Raw genomic sequence first — 16,040 nt, 5'->3', positions numbered from 1 at the left:
GAATGTCGGACCACACTCACTTTGTCTCTCTATCTATATGTCTCTCGATTGACTTCGCTTTCTCACGCCGTATCTTCCATGCATTGAAGCTACCTCTCCATCCCTCGCAAAGTCGGAGCTATTTACATTGCGAGGGGCACTCGAACCTTGGATTAATTTGTGTAGGCATTTATTCCGATCGGTTTAGATTATATTTTTGTAGCATTCGGCCCACAACTACTCCAAACACCGTTGCAACCCCCGCAACTCCCCTAGTTGATTTCCTTCTGGCTCGGTCATTGCTCTCTCGCACGTCCTTTCTCGCCTTCAACGTCGCACACTGGTATTATTGCAAAAAACTCTGTTATTCTCTTTAATTATTATAAATAAGCTACAAAACTACACACCGATAGTCCACTTGGAACGGAACAAATTTTGACCCACTAATTGAAGTGCTACAAACTACACACCGAGGGGCCCACATGTCATGAAACAAATTTGGACCCATATACAAATTAAAAAACAAAGGACGAGGATCGAACATGCGACCAGGGCATTCAAGCCGCACGTCAATAGGCAACATACGTAGAACAACAATGTTTGTTGTACCCCCCTTTGTTCACGTAATGTTTTTATATTACCACAGCCTATTTAATGGATAACATGTAATATTATTTTTAGTACTATTGGCCTTTACTTACCGGTGGGTTGCATGTGTGCTCTCTCTCTCCTCCCCTTCTGCATTTAGACGCACGGGCAAACACGAAGAACTCGCGGGCGATGTTGCTGTTGACCATATCCGGACGCGTTCATAAGTTACGGCACCAGTTTCACGTACTAGCAGCACTAGTCAGTGTGTACGTGCAATGCACGTTAATTTGGAAGTATATTAAGTGCATGCGGATATTAAGTAGGATATTATTTGCGTGTTATTATGTGATTAGCACTATTTTTGGCATGAAATTAACTACACGCTAAACGTGTTGAGCGCTCGACATTGAAGCAGTCTAGGTCGTTGGATGACAAGGAATACATGTGGCTTGATGATGTTTTATATTTAATTTGATACGGCTCTAGCAGAACATTCAATCGATCAAACCATAGATTTCGTTCAGTCTGACTCCGACTTTAAATTATAAAACGATCGATATAAAATAAACGGAAATGATAAACGTTCGGATTTTAAGCATGGCAATCCGAATGTTTTTCATGGCAAATTTAGATTACGCGGCGGCGGCGGGGGCGTCTTGCGGTGGGAAGCGGCTCCTCTGCGTGCTCTTTGTGTCGTCGGGCCACTGACCGACGGTGACGGCGGCGTCTTGCGTTGTTGTTGGCGTACTCCTGAATGTTGGCCTAGCTTCAAGGAAGGCCAAAATGTTCTGGACTATGGAGCGAGTCAACTGGCGGGAGGAGGCGACTAGCGTTGGTGCAAGGAAGCGGTCGACAGCGGCCATCCATGCCACTGAGGGGGGCACTGGCACCCGCGGGGACAGGTGCTGTCAATGGCGCGGCGGAGACATTCATGTGCACGGGCACCGGCACGGGCGTGCACGTCAGTGCACGCGCAGACGGATGCGCTGGCAGGTGCACGGGCATCGACACGGGCGTGCGCGTTAGTGCACGCGTAGGCGCATGAGCTGGCATGTGCACGGGCGCGTGAAAGTCAGCGGGGACCTCGTGGAACCCCGTGGCATCAAGCTCGGTGACAATGTGCGGCTCCCAGCCCATCAATGCAACGAGGATGGGCGCTGGCGCAGTCGGGGCGACGGGAGCCAGAATGGGAGTGGGGACAGGCGCGACATCTTCCCGCAAGGCCAGTTCAAGCTCGTCCGAAAGCGCCTTATGTCTTGAGACTCCGACTGGGTGTCTTCCTCGGGAAACTGAAGACTAAGGGCAGACCATCGTGATGCGGCATGGCATACATTTAGGTCAGGCTAGTTGGAGGTAGATGACAGGAGAATTGGAGAGGAAGAGAGAAGATTGTAGCGATACCGGGTGCGGGGTTGATTTTAAACTGTGGCGTCGGCGACATTAAAAGTGGGAGCAGTTGAGACGAAGGTGGGTGGCGGAGCCTGGTCAAAGGGCTCGCCTCCCGGTGAGCCTGCACAGCGATCTGCTCGCACGCTCCCTGTCAGCCGGTGCAGCCGTCTGCTCGCATGCCTCCCGTTAACTCACACGCTTGCTCGGACGGCACGTGCCGATGAGAAGTGGGACTCGTGGCGGCACGTAAACGCCCATGGTTTCAATAGTGAAAGTGTTCGCCTTAACGTGACAGGTCTTTGTTCCAAAATACCTTGGCTCTTCATTTGTGAAACTTGTCATAAGCAGCTTGTCTCAAATTGAAGAAAAAAATTACGAAGTAATATTTGTGCCATATCACATGACCATGCTCAGTTTCAAGAATTTATGGTCACTTTTGGATATTCTGAAATTTAAGATCCAGGATTTGAAACAATATCATAACCTGCATCATGCAATAAATTTTCAAGCCATACATCTGTCTTGTTGTATTTCTTAAGAAAGGATTTGGTCAAACATTTTGCTTAGTTAGACTTGAGACAAGTTATATATGCAGAGTAAAAGGATAATCCCTCCATACCAGTGCATTGCCTGATATATTAACTCAGGTACTAGGCACGAACAAACAGGCTCAATTCTGTGCTCATCTTGGTGTAGTAGTAGTAGTAGTAGTACTAGGCAATGTAGTTGACAGGTGACCTTGGCAAGCGACGACCGAGGGAATTGAACCGTGCTCGTCACGGTAGGTAACGTTGTCTAGTTACTAAAGCATCCCTCCATTGTTCATCGGTAGTAATTATGGACCGGGGACATGAAGGGAATTTCCTAGGGCTAGAATTTTGGTCGCCAGATATTTCGACTCGAAACACTGAGGCTCGACTGGTTGGGGTTGCCTAATGTGCGTACCACGCACGCCACCGAAGGACACGAGCCCGGTTTTTTTAATTTTTTTTAATTCTTTTAGGATCAACATGAGCTAAGGTCTGGCTGGTAGGCCGTTGGGTCCTACCATTCGAGAATACGAAAGGAAGCTTTTAAATTGTCAAACGAATCTATGTGTATTACAATGCCCGTATTTTCCTTGCAAATACTAATCTCAACGTGGTAATTGATTTATGACGAGTTGTTGAATTAGAGTGAGTTTGTGATATAGTGATCTCAACATGGATTTCACATTTCATGGTATCCCTAGTAAGGTTTTCTATGCAAATTCAAATTTAAAAGATGAATAATATGGAGGTGAGAAAACTTTGTATGTATCAAGCATATGACCACACACACACACACACAGAGAGAGAGAGAGAGAGACACGCACGAACACAACAACAATCCAATAAGTATAGTGCATCTATTTTTCCAAACCATGCATGTATGACACGAATTCAAAAATACTCCTTCTATTCCAAAATATTAGTCTTTTAGAGAGTTCAACAAGTGACTACATACGGAGCAAAATGAGTGAATCTAGACTCTAAAATATGTCTATATACATCTGTATGTGCCAGTCCATTTGAAATCTCTAAAAAGACTAATATTTAGGAACGAAGGGAGTAAAATGTAAGACATGCATGGTCCTCATTTCAATATTTAAAATGAACATGAAACTGAAACATGAATATTAAGTCTAGTACTATAGTACATGCAAATGTTGCGGAGCTATGATTGTCGGGGGTCAACCCCTTGACCTTAGATAAAATTGTGAAGCTATATTTAGGGTTGTTTAGATTATATTTGTCCCCACCCTCCCAACCACCGATTGGTTTTGCACCCCCACCCCTCCTCCTCGGGAGAATATCATGTGCCCCCATACCTTAGATGCTATATGCCGATATTAGTTGCTTGGAGCTTGTAGATCTGAGATATAGCAGCTCACATGATGTCTTAATATTTTTACAGGAAACCTTGATGAGTTTGAGAATTGCACACAATTTGTACAAAAACTACTCAGATGCCCTTGGATCCCATATCCAACGACCTCGAAGCTCATATCACCGTAATATCTAAGATGAAGGAGGACATCATATTCTCCTGTATGTAAGAATATCATGTGCTACCACACCTTAGATGCTTTGGTGATACAAGCTCTTCGAAGCCGTTGGATTTGTGACCCAACACCTCCTCGGTGGTTCAAATGGTTTTTTGCAGAAAAGCCCCCAAAGAGTTCAGCCACTGCTTACAAGCACAAAGACTGCTCAGATGCCATTGGATCTCAGATCAAACGACCTCAAAGATCGTATCACCGTAGCATCCAAGCTGCGATAGCACCTTATGTTTTCTCGTACGGGAGAATATGAGGTGCTCCCGCACCGTAGATTCTGTGGTGATATGAGTTCACTGAGACCTAACGGCCCACAGTAGGAGGTTTGAATGTTTATGCAATATAACGCTGAGAGAGTTTGGGAAATGCGCAGAAAGTACAAGTACTAGGGATGTGCCATCTGATCAGTGATCATGCGACCTAGATGCTCATATCACCATAGAGGGTAATTAAGCTATGGGGAGCACCTAATATGAGCAACGGGGAGCCTTTGCATCGAAGGTGCAGCAGCACACATGATAACTCACAAGTGTAGGGGATCGCAACATCTTTCGAGGGTAAAGTATTCAACCCAAATTTATTGATTCGACACAAGGGGAGCCAAAGAATATTATTGAGTATTAGTAGTTGAGTTGTCAATTTAACCACACCTGGATAACTTAGTATCTGCAACAAGGTATTTAGTAGCAAAGTAGTATGATAATAAAGGTAATAGTGGCAAAAGTAAAGATAATAGGTTTGTTGTAATTGTAATGGTAGCAACGGAAAAGTAAATAAGCGAAGCACAATATGCGAAAAGCTTGTAGGCATTGGATCAGTGATGGATAATTATGTCGGATGCGATTCCTCATGTAATAGCTATAACATATGGTGACACAGAACTAGCTCCAGTTCATCAATGTAATGTAGGCATGTATTCCAAATATAGTCATACGTGCTTATGGAAAAGAACTTGCATGACATCTTTTGTCCTACCCTCCCGTGGCAGCGGGGTCCTAGCGGAAACTAAGGGATATTAAGGCCTCCTTCTAATAGAGAACCGGAACAAAGCATTAGCACATAGTGAATACATGAACTCCTCAAACTATGGTCATCACCGAGAAGTATCCCGATTATTGTCACTTCGGGGTTGTCTGATCATAACACATAATAGGTGACTATAGACTTGCAAGATAGGATCAAGAACACACATATATTCATGAAAACATAATAGGTTCAGATCTGAAATCATGGCACTCGGGCCCTAATGACAAGCATTAAGCATAGCAAAGTCATAGCAGCATCAATCTCAGAACATAGTGGATACTAGGGATCAAACTCTAACAAAACTAACTTGATTACATGGTAAATCTCATCCAAACCATCATCGTCCAGCAAGCCTACGATGGAATTACTCACGCACGGCGGTGAGCATCATGAAATTGGTGATGGAGGATGGTTGATGATGACGACGGCGACGAATCCCCCTCTCCGGAGCCCCGAACAGACTCCAGATCAGCCCTCCCGAGAGAGATTAGGGCTTGGCGGCGGCTCCGTATCGTAAAACGCGACGAAACTTTCTCTCTGATTTTTTTCTCTGCGAGACGGAATATATGGAGTTGGAGTTGAGGTTGGTGGAGCCTCAGGGGGCCCACGAGACAGGGGGCGCGCTTGGGGGGGTGGGCGCGCCCCCCACCCTCGTGGTCAGGGTGTGGTACCCCTGGTCTTGATTCTTTCGCCAATATTTTTATATTTTCCGAAACTTGCCTCCGTGGATTTCAGGTCATTCCGAGAACTTTTGTTTTCTACACATAAAACAACATCATGGCAGTTCTGCTGAAAACAGCGTCAGTCCGGGTTAGTTTCATTCAAATCATGCAAGTTAGAGTCCAAAACAAGGGCAAAAGTATTTGGAAAAGTAGATACGTTGGAGACGTATCAACTCCCCCAAGCTTAAACCTTTGCTTGTCCTCAAGCAATTCAGTTGATAAACTGAAAGTGATAAAGAAAAAAATTACAAACTCTGTTTGCTCTTGTTGTTGTAAACATGCAAAGCCAGCATTCAGGTTTCAGCAAATAATATGAACTAACCATACTCACAATAACACCTCGGTCTCACAATTACTCATATGAATGGCATAATCAGCTAGTGAGCCATAATAATAAAACTCGGATGACAAAACTTTCTCAAAACAATCATAACATGATATAACAAAATGGTATCTCGCTAGCCCTTTCTGAGACCGCAAAACATAAATGCAGAGCAGCTTTAAAGATCAAGGACTGACTAGACATTGTAATTCATGGTAAAAGAGATCTAGTCAAGTCATACCCAATATAAACCAATAGTAATGAATGCAAATGACAGTGTGCTCTCCAGCGGGTGCTTTTTAATAAGAAGGTGATGACTCAACATCAAAGTAAATAGATAGGCCCTTCGCAGAGGGAAGCAAGGATTTGTAGAGGTGCCAGAGCTCGATTTTAAAATAGAGATTGAATAACATTTTGAGCGGCATACTTTCAATGTCAACGCAACAACTATGAGATGGTTGTATCTTCCATACTACATGCATTATAGGCAGTTCCCAAACAGAATGGTAAAAGTTTATACTCCCCCACCACCAACAAGCATCAATCCATGGCTTGCTCGAAACAACGAGTGCCTCCAACTAATGACAACCCTGGGGGAGTTTTGTTTAATTATATTGATTTGCTTTGATCTTTTTGGATCATGGGACTAGGCATCCCGGTTACCGGCCCTTTCTCGTGAATGAGGAGCGGAGTCCACTCCTCTTGAGAATAACCCACCTAGCGTGGAAGATATAGGCAGCCCTAGTTGAAACATGAGCTGCTCGAGCATACAAAACAGAATTTCATTTGAAGGTTTGGAGTTTGGCACATACAAATTTACTTGGAGCGGCAGGTAAATACCGCATATAGGAAGGTATGGTGGACTCATATGGAACAACTTTGGGGTTTAAGGAGTTTGGATGCACAAGCAGTATTCCCGCTTAGTACAGGTGAAGGCTAGCAAAAGACTGGGAAGTGACCAACTGAGAGAGCGACAACAGTCATAAACATGCATTAAAATTAATTCACAACGAGTACAAGCATGAGTAGGATATAATCTACCATGAACATAAATATCATGAAGGCTATGTTGATTTGTTTCAACTACATGCGTGAACATGTGCCAAGTCGAGTCACTCAATTCATTCAAAGGAGGATACCATCCCATCATACCACATCATAATCATTCTAATAGCATGTTGGCACGCAAGGTAAACCATTATAACTCATAGCTAATCAAGCATGGCACAAGCAACTATAATCTCTAAATGTCATTGCAAATATGTTTACTTCATAATAAGCTGAATCAGGAACGATGAACTCATCATATTTACAAAAGCAAGAGAGGTCGAGTTCATACCGGCTTTTCTCATCTCAATCAATCCATCATATATCATCATTATTGCCTTTCACTTGCACGACCGAACGATGTGTATAATAATAATAGTGCACGTGCATTGGACTAAGCTGGAATCTGCAAGCATTCAACTCAAGAGAGAAGACAAAGTAATATGGGCTCTAAGTTAAATAAACAATCATGCATATGAGAGCCACTAAACATTTTCAATATGGTCTTCTACTCTCGACCCCCAAAGGAAAGAAAAGAAAATAAAACTATTTACATGGGAAAGCTCCCAACAAGCAAGAAGAAGAACGAGAAATCTTTTTGAGTTTTCATTTTAATTTCTACTACAAGCATGGAAATTAAACTAACTAATTTTTTTGGTTTTTCTTAAGGTTTATCAAACTCACAAGAAGAAAGCGAGAAAAAGGAAATAAACTAGCATGGATAATACAACGAAAGAGTATGAGCACCGACGACTAGAATAGTGTGTGGACATGAATGTAAAGTCGGTGAGAAATACGTACTCCCCCAAGCTTAGGCTTTTGGACTAAGTTGGTCTAATGCCAAGGGTAGCCTAGCTGATATCCGTAGTTGTAACTGGGGTCGTACTGAGATGTAGCAGCAAATGCCTCCTGAGCTGCGGCATGCTGGCGAGCCGCCTCCGCTCTCCCCTCGTGTTTAGCTGCTTCCTCCCTGGTAACAACATATCTTCCTTTTGCCTGATAATCAAAAAGGGAAGGAGCAGGAATAGTAACATGGACAGTGCTACGTCTGTCATAGATTAGTCGATACTGGAGGAATTGTTCATTCCTCTTAAGAAAATGATGTTGAACCACAGCGCCATAGTCTAAATAAGAAGGAGGCAACATCATATCCCCCTCTCGTGGGGCTATACCAAGATAATTTGCCACACGGGTCGCATAAATTCCTCCAAATAAATCTCCAGCTCTACCATTATTATGCAACCTACGTGCAACTATTGCCCCCAAGTTATAATCTTTATTACCTAACACGGCACTCTTGAGGACACAAAGATCAGGGACACACATATGACATGCTTCATCTTTACCGTTAATGCATCTACGAATGAAGAGAGCAAAATAAGGTATAGCAGGAAAATGAATGCTCCCTATGGTAGCTTGTGCAATATCCCTAGATTCTCCCACGGTAATACTAGCAAGGAAATCTCTAAATTCAAATTTGTGGGGATCATTAGTATTGCCCCACTATGGAAGTTTGCAAGCAGTTGTAAAATCCTCTAAGTCCATGGTATAAGATGTATCATAAATATTAAATAGGACACTCGGAGAATTACGCGTACATTTATATTTAAACCTTCGCACAAATGAATCAGTTAATTGATAGTACTAAGGACACTTATCTTGTAAGAAGTCCTACAGATCAGCATTATGCACAACGCGTCAAATTCCTCCTTAAAGCCTGCTTCGACCATAAAATCATCGGAGGGCCACTCACAAGCTCGTACTTATGCGTCCCTCGGTAATTCAATGTCTTGCTCACGTATAGCAATCCTGGGTCCTTTCTTTACCGAGGGACCACCTTGGTACATTCTCCTAGACATAATTCTTTTTCTGAAAAATTTCTGAAATTTTAGTAACTTCAAAATAAAAATGAATAAAACTAAACAAGATTGATAGCAACTACTCCTACAAGTGCCTAGAGCCTATATCATGCATTAGAATTACTTGGGACCTCATAAATTTAACATGCAAGCTCAAGAACATGGTCACCTATGTAGCAAAAATTTGCAATGAATAAAGCACTAGAACAAAAACTAATTGGACCAATGGAGGAGTCACATGCCAAGCAACAATCTCCCAAAGAAGTTTTGTGAATGGAGCTTTGAGCAAGGAGATCGAAAATCGCAGCGAAAAGAGCTAGAACTCATGCTTGAGCTGGATGGGGATTTTTTTGGGAAGAAGATGGAGTGTGTGGGTGCTGGCATAAGTGGAGAGGGGCCACCAGGGACCCATGAGACAGGGGGCGTGCCCAGGGGGTGTGGGCGCACCCTCCACCCTCGTGGCCTGGTGCTTGCCCCTCCTGCAGTGATTTTAGTGCCTAAAATCCTCAAATATTCCATAAAAATCATACTAATTTGCAGGGCATTTGGAGCACTTTTATTTTCGGGCTTTTTTTATTGCACGGATAATTCAGAAAACAGACAGATAATACTATTTTGCTTTATTTATTCTAAATAACAAAAAGTAAAAAGAGGGTACAGAAGGTTGTGCCTTCTAGTTTCATCCATCTCATGATCATCAAAATGAATCCACTAACAAGGTTGATCAAGTCTTGTTAATAAACTCATTCCGAATAACACGGAACCGGAGAAATTTCGAATAACACTAACTTACCTCAACGGGGATATGAACATCCCCAATAATAGAATATCATACTTTTCTTGATAGTAGGAAGAGGAAATTCAAAACCTCCAATAATGATAGTTGGAACTTTTTCAATAGAATTGATGCTATGAACTTGAGATTGTTTCCTCGAAAAGTGTACCGTATGCTCATTACCATTAACATGAAAAGTGACATTGCCTTTATTGCAATCAATAACAGCCGCTGCAGTATTCAAAAAAGGTCTACCAAGGATAATCGACATACTATCGTCCTCGGGAATATCAAGAATAACAAAGCCCATTAAAATAGTGACATTTGCAACCACAATAGGCACATCCTCACAAATACCGACAGGTATAGCAGTTGATTTGTCAGCCATTTGCAAAGATATTTCAGTAGGTGTCAACTTATTCAATTCAAGTCTACGATATAAAGAGAGAGGCATAAAACTAACACCGGCTCCAAGATCACATAAAGCAGTTTTAACATGGTTTCTTTTAATGGAGCATGGTATAGTTGGTACCCCTGGATCTCCAAGTTTCTTTGGTATTCCACCCTTAAAAGTGTAATTAGCAAGCATGGTGGAAATTTTAGCTTCGGGTATCTTTCTTTTATTTGTAATGATATCCTTCATATACTTAGCATAAGGATTTACTTTAAGCATATCAGTTAAGCGCATACGTAAGAAAATAGGTCTAATCATTTCAGCAAAGCGCTCAAAATCCTCATCATCCTTTGTCTTGGATGGTTTAGGAGGAAAGGGCATGGGTTTCTGAACCCATGGTTCTCTTTCTCTACCGTGCTTCCTAGCAACAAAATCTCTCTTATCATAACATTGATTCTTTGATTGTGGGTTATCAACATCAACAGCAGGTTCAATCTCTACATCATTATTTTTGCTAGGTTGAGCATCAACATGAACATTATCATTAACATTATCACTAGGTTCATGTTCATCACCTGATTGTGTTTCAGCATCAGAGATGGAAATATCATTGGGATTCTCAGGTGTGTCCACAACAGATTCACTAAAAGCATGCAAAGTCCTATCGTTTTTCTTTTTCTTCTTTTTAGAAGAACTAGGTGCCACTAAATTATTTCTCTGAGAATCTTGCTCGATTATCTTAGGGTGGCCTTCGGGATACAAAGGTTCCTGAGTCATTCTACCAGTTCTAGTAGCCACTCTAACAGCAAAGTCATGTTTATTATTTAATTCATCAAGCAAATCATTTTGAGCTTTAAGTACTTGCTCAGCTTGAGTGGCAACCATAGAAGCATACTTGCTAATGAGTTTAATTTCACCTTTAACTCTAGCCATATAATCACTCAAGCGTCCTATCTTGAAAGCATTATTCTATGACTCTCTACCAACATAATCATTAAAACTTTCTTGTCTAGCCATAAAGTCATCAAATTCATCTAAGCATGGGCTATGAAATTTAGTAGAGGGAATTTCAATTTTATCATATCTATAGAGAGAATTTACCTTTACTACCTGTGTCGGGTTATCAAGACAATGTGGTTCTTCGACAGGCGGTATATTAACACCATGTATTTCTTCAATAGGTGGTAAATTCTTAACATCTTTAGCTTTAATACCTTTTTCTTTCATTGATTTCTTTGCCTCTTGCATATCTTCAAGACTGAGAAATAGAACGCCCCTCTTCTTCGGAGTGGGTTTAGGAATAGGCTCAGGAGTTGGCTCAATTGGCTCATGAATTGGCTCAGGGAGAGTCCAATTATTTTCGTTAGTCAACATATTATTCAATAGTAATTCAGCTTCATCGACTATTCTTTCCCTGAAAACACAGCCAGCACAACTATCCAAGTAGTCCTTGGAAGCATCGGTTAGTCCATTATAAAAGATATCAAGTATTTCATTTTTCTTAAGAGGATGATCAGGCAAAGCGTTAAGTAATCGGAGAAGCCTCCCCCAAGCTTGTGGGAGACTCTCTTCTTTGATTTGCACAAAATTATATATTTCTCGCAAGGCAGCTTGTTTCTTATGAGCAGGGAAATACTTAGCAGAGAAGTAATAAATCATATCCTAGGGACTACGCACACAACCAGGAGCAAGAGAATTAAACCAAGTCTTAGCATCACCCTTTAATGAGAACGGAAATATCTTAAGGATATAATAATAGCAAGACTTCTCATCATTAGTAAACAGGGTGGCTATATCATTTAACTTGGTAAGATGTGCCACAATAGTTTCAGATTCAAGGCCATAAAAAGGATCAGATTCAACCAAAGTAATAATCTCAGGATCAATAGAGAATTCATAATCCTTATCAGTAACACAGATAGGTGAAGTAGCAAAAGCAGGGTCAGGTTTCATTCTAGCATTAAGGGATTGCTACTTCCATTTAGCTAATAACTTTTTAAGATCATATCTATCTTTGAAAGCAAAATTAGCTCTAGCAGCTTCCTCATTCATAACATAACCCTCAGGAACAATAGGTAGTTCATAATCAGGGGGAGAACTTTTATCATCACTATCATCAATAATAGCATCTTCAATAATTTCATTCTCTCTAACCCTAGCAAGTTGTTCATCAAGAAATTCACCTAATGGCAAAGTAGTATCACACACAGAAGTAGTTTCATCATAAGTATCATGCATAGCAGAAGTGGCATCATCAATAACATGCGACATATCAGAATTCATAGCAGTAGAAGGTTTAGGTGTCGCAAGCTTACTAATAACAGAAGGAGAATCTAGTGCGGAGCTAGATGGCAGTTCCTTAGTTCCCCTCGTGGTTGAGGGCAAAATCTTGGTTCTTTCGTCTTTCAAGTTCTTCATAGTGATCAACAGATATAAATCCCAAGTGACTCAAAGAATAGAGCTATGCTCCCCGGCAACGGCGCCAGAAATTAGACTTTATAACCCACAAGTGTAGGGGATCGCAACATATTTCGAGGGTAAAGTATTCAACCCAAATTTATTGATTCGACACAAGGGGAGCCAAAGAATATTATTGAGTATTAGCAGTTGAGTTGTCAATTCAACCACACCAGGATGACTTAGTATCTGCAGCAAGGTATTTAGTAGCAATGTAGTATGATAATAAAGGTAACAGTGGCAAAAGTAAAGATAATACTTTGTAGTAATTGTAACAGTAGCAACGAAAAAGTAAATAAGCAAAGCACAATATGCGAAAAGCTTGTAGGCATTGGATCAGTGATGGATAATTATGTCGGATGTGATTCCTCATGTTATAGCTATAACATAGGGTGACACGAAACTAGCTCCAGTTCATTAATGTAATGTAGGCATGTATTCCGAATATAGTCATACGTGCTTATGGAAAAGAACTTGCATGACATCTTTTGTCCTACCCTCCCGTGGCAGCGGGGTCCTAGCAGAAACTAAGGGATATTAAGGCCTCCTTTTAATAGAGAACCGGAACAAAGCATTAGCACATAGTGAATAATGAACTCCTCAAACTATGGTCATCACCAAGAAGTATCCCGGTTATTGTCACTTCGGGGTTGTCGGATCATAACACATAATAGGTGACTATAGACTTGCAAGATAGGATCAAGAACACAAATATATTCATGAAAACATAATAGGTTCAGATCTGAAATCATGGCACTCAGGCCCTAGTAAAAAGCATTAAGCATAACAAAGTCATAGCAACATCAATCTCAGAACATAGTGGATACTAGGGATCAAACCCTAACAAAACTAACTTGATTACATGGTAAATCTCATCCAACCCATCACCGTCCAGTAAGCCTATGATGGAATTACTCATGCACGGCGGTGAGCATCATGAAATTGGTGATGGAGGATGGTTGATGATGACGACGGCGACGAATCCCCCTCTCCGGAGCCCCGAACGGACTCCAGATCAGCCCTCCCAAGAGAGATTAGGGCTTGGTGGCGGCTCCGCATCATAAAACACGACGAAACTTTCTCTCTGATTTTTTTCTCCGCGAGACGGAATATATGGAGTTGGAGTTGAGGTCGGTGGAGCCTCAGGGGGCCCACAAGACAGGGGGCGCGCCCAGGGGGGTGGGCGCGCCCCCCACCCTCGTGGACAGGGTGTGGGCCCCCTGGTCTTGATTCTTTCGCCAGTATTTTTTTATATTTTCCAAAACTTTCCTCCGTGGATTTTCAGGTCATTTTGAGAACTTTTGTTTTCTACACATAAAACAACATCATGGCAGTTCTGCTGAAAGCAGCGTCAGTCCGGGTTAGTTTCATTCAAATCATGCAAGTTAGAGTCCAAAACAAGGGCAAAAGTGTTTGGAAAAGTAGATACATTGGAGATGTATCAACACACGAGGCCTGAATGTTTTATTTGCAAAAAAACCATTGGAGATTTTGTAAATTGCGCATAATTACAAAGACTACTCCCAAGCCATTGGATCTCACTTCCAACGGTGTAAAAACTCGTATCACCATAGCATCTAAGCTGCGGGGTGGATGTGATATTCTATGCCGCTGTCATTTTTGTTCGTAAACTTGCAAAATACGTGTAACTCATGCCGTTACTTGTCTAACCGCGCAAAGTGTTTGTTTAAAAAAATTATCCTACACTCAAATATCGGAACAACACACGGGGTTCCCACTTGTCATTAATCAAATTTGGACCTAAAACTAACAAATCTAAAGACGAGATTCGAACTGGTAACCTGGACTACAAAGCGTAAGTCGATAGCCTGAAACAACAACGGTTGTTGGCTTTGTCCCATAACTTGATTTTATACAGTATTACGTTGAGTAGAGTAGAGGGAGTGCCTCGTCAACACGTGCATGACCGTTGACTCACTTACTGGTGGGTCCCAGGTCTGCGATCTCAATCTCTCTTCTCTCCATCGTCTAACCTTTGCACGGGCACACACGAAGAGAGGCGCTAGCTTGCCGTGGTGTTATTACAACTAAAAAAATCTTGGAAAATAGAAGAATCGCCTAGAACAAGAGACGTTGTGGCTGGTCGAGACGGAGCTAACCACACCTATCCTCCGTGCCACATTAGCATGATAAAGCTGTGTGGCTAGTGGGGTATTTTCGACCGAGTGGCTTGGTCCCGAGGTCGAACCATAGGTACTACGTCAGATACAATATATTTTTACACGCACATTTTTCCTCCGTGCCGAGACGTGGCACACCCTACCACGCGGTTTCGGGGTCCTCCCGGGTGGTGCACGCATATATTCTTCTTCACGTGGGACGCCCTACCGCGTGTTTTCCGGGTCCTCCTGAGTCGTAGCGCCGAAGAAAGTAAATGAGTTATCAAATCGCGAAAGACCACCTTTCCCGCAGAGTACATCAGTGAAGCACGGTGGCTAGCTAGTTGGGCTAGTTCGACCGATTAGCTAGGCCGCCGCCACATTTGTTTTTTCACCCCTTTTTTATCTACTTGCCGGCAGGTAAATTTAAATATCCACCGCGGTGTTGCTCTGGTGTTTGGGTGCGGCAGGATTTTTAATTTTTTTGATTGACAAGAGCAGGCGTGGTAGGATTTTTAATTTTTTTGATTGACGGGAGCAGGCGCGGCAGCAATTAGTCATGATGACTCCGCCTATAAAACCCACTGCTCCTTGTTGTGAGAAGTCGTCGAAAGGTGTTTTACCATGGTGAAAACCAAAAGATTCCCTGCTCCTCGGCTGGCTCCCTCCGCCTTCCCGTAGATTGCATTTCCTTTCAGCCGTTTCGCGCCCTTTGATTCCTCTTCCCATTGCTTCTACCTGGTGCCATGGCGGCGCAACAGATCACGGAGTCCAAGGTGAGGCGCCTGACACAGGAGCTCTAGGCCAAGGATGCGGAGCTCAGGGCCAAGGAAGTGGAGCTCCGTGAGCTGAAGGAGGAGAGGAGTGACATGCTCCTCCGTTATGTGCGGGAGTTCACGGAGCTTCAAAAGCGGCAGGCGTCCACCACAAAGATTCTCGAGGCGTCGGCGGCGTTGCTGCAGAAAGCGGGAGATACGATAGGCTGTCAGGGGAGCCGGCTGGAGCACGAGCAGACCGATCGTGACGAGGTCCAGGATCGCCTCAGCCACTTGGTGAACCAAGTTGCCACGCACGTGTTGCGGCTGCGCGATGCCTACCGTCGTGCTAGCGCGACCATGCCAGCCGTCGGGCTAAACCCGTTCGACCACCCGGTCGACTTCAACGAGTTGCGGCTTCCTGACCTGGTCTCCTTCTTCACCTATATCTCCGAGGAGCTGAGCCGTCTCCGTGCGATGGTGGGGGATGAGCTGGACAAGGAGGGGTTGCAGGCTGCTGTCACTGT

Source organism: Triticum dicoccoides, chromosome 2B (assembly GCF_002162155.2).
Source record: "Triticum dicoccoides isolate Atlit2015 ecotype Zavitan chromosome 2B, WEW_v2.0, whole genome shotgun sequence".
Lineage (NCBI taxonomy): Eukaryota > Viridiplantae > Streptophyta > Magnoliopsida > Poales > Poaceae > Triticum > Triticum dicoccoides.
The sequence above is the reverse complement of the archived record's forward strand: the minus strand, read 5'-3'. Positions refer to the sequence as shown.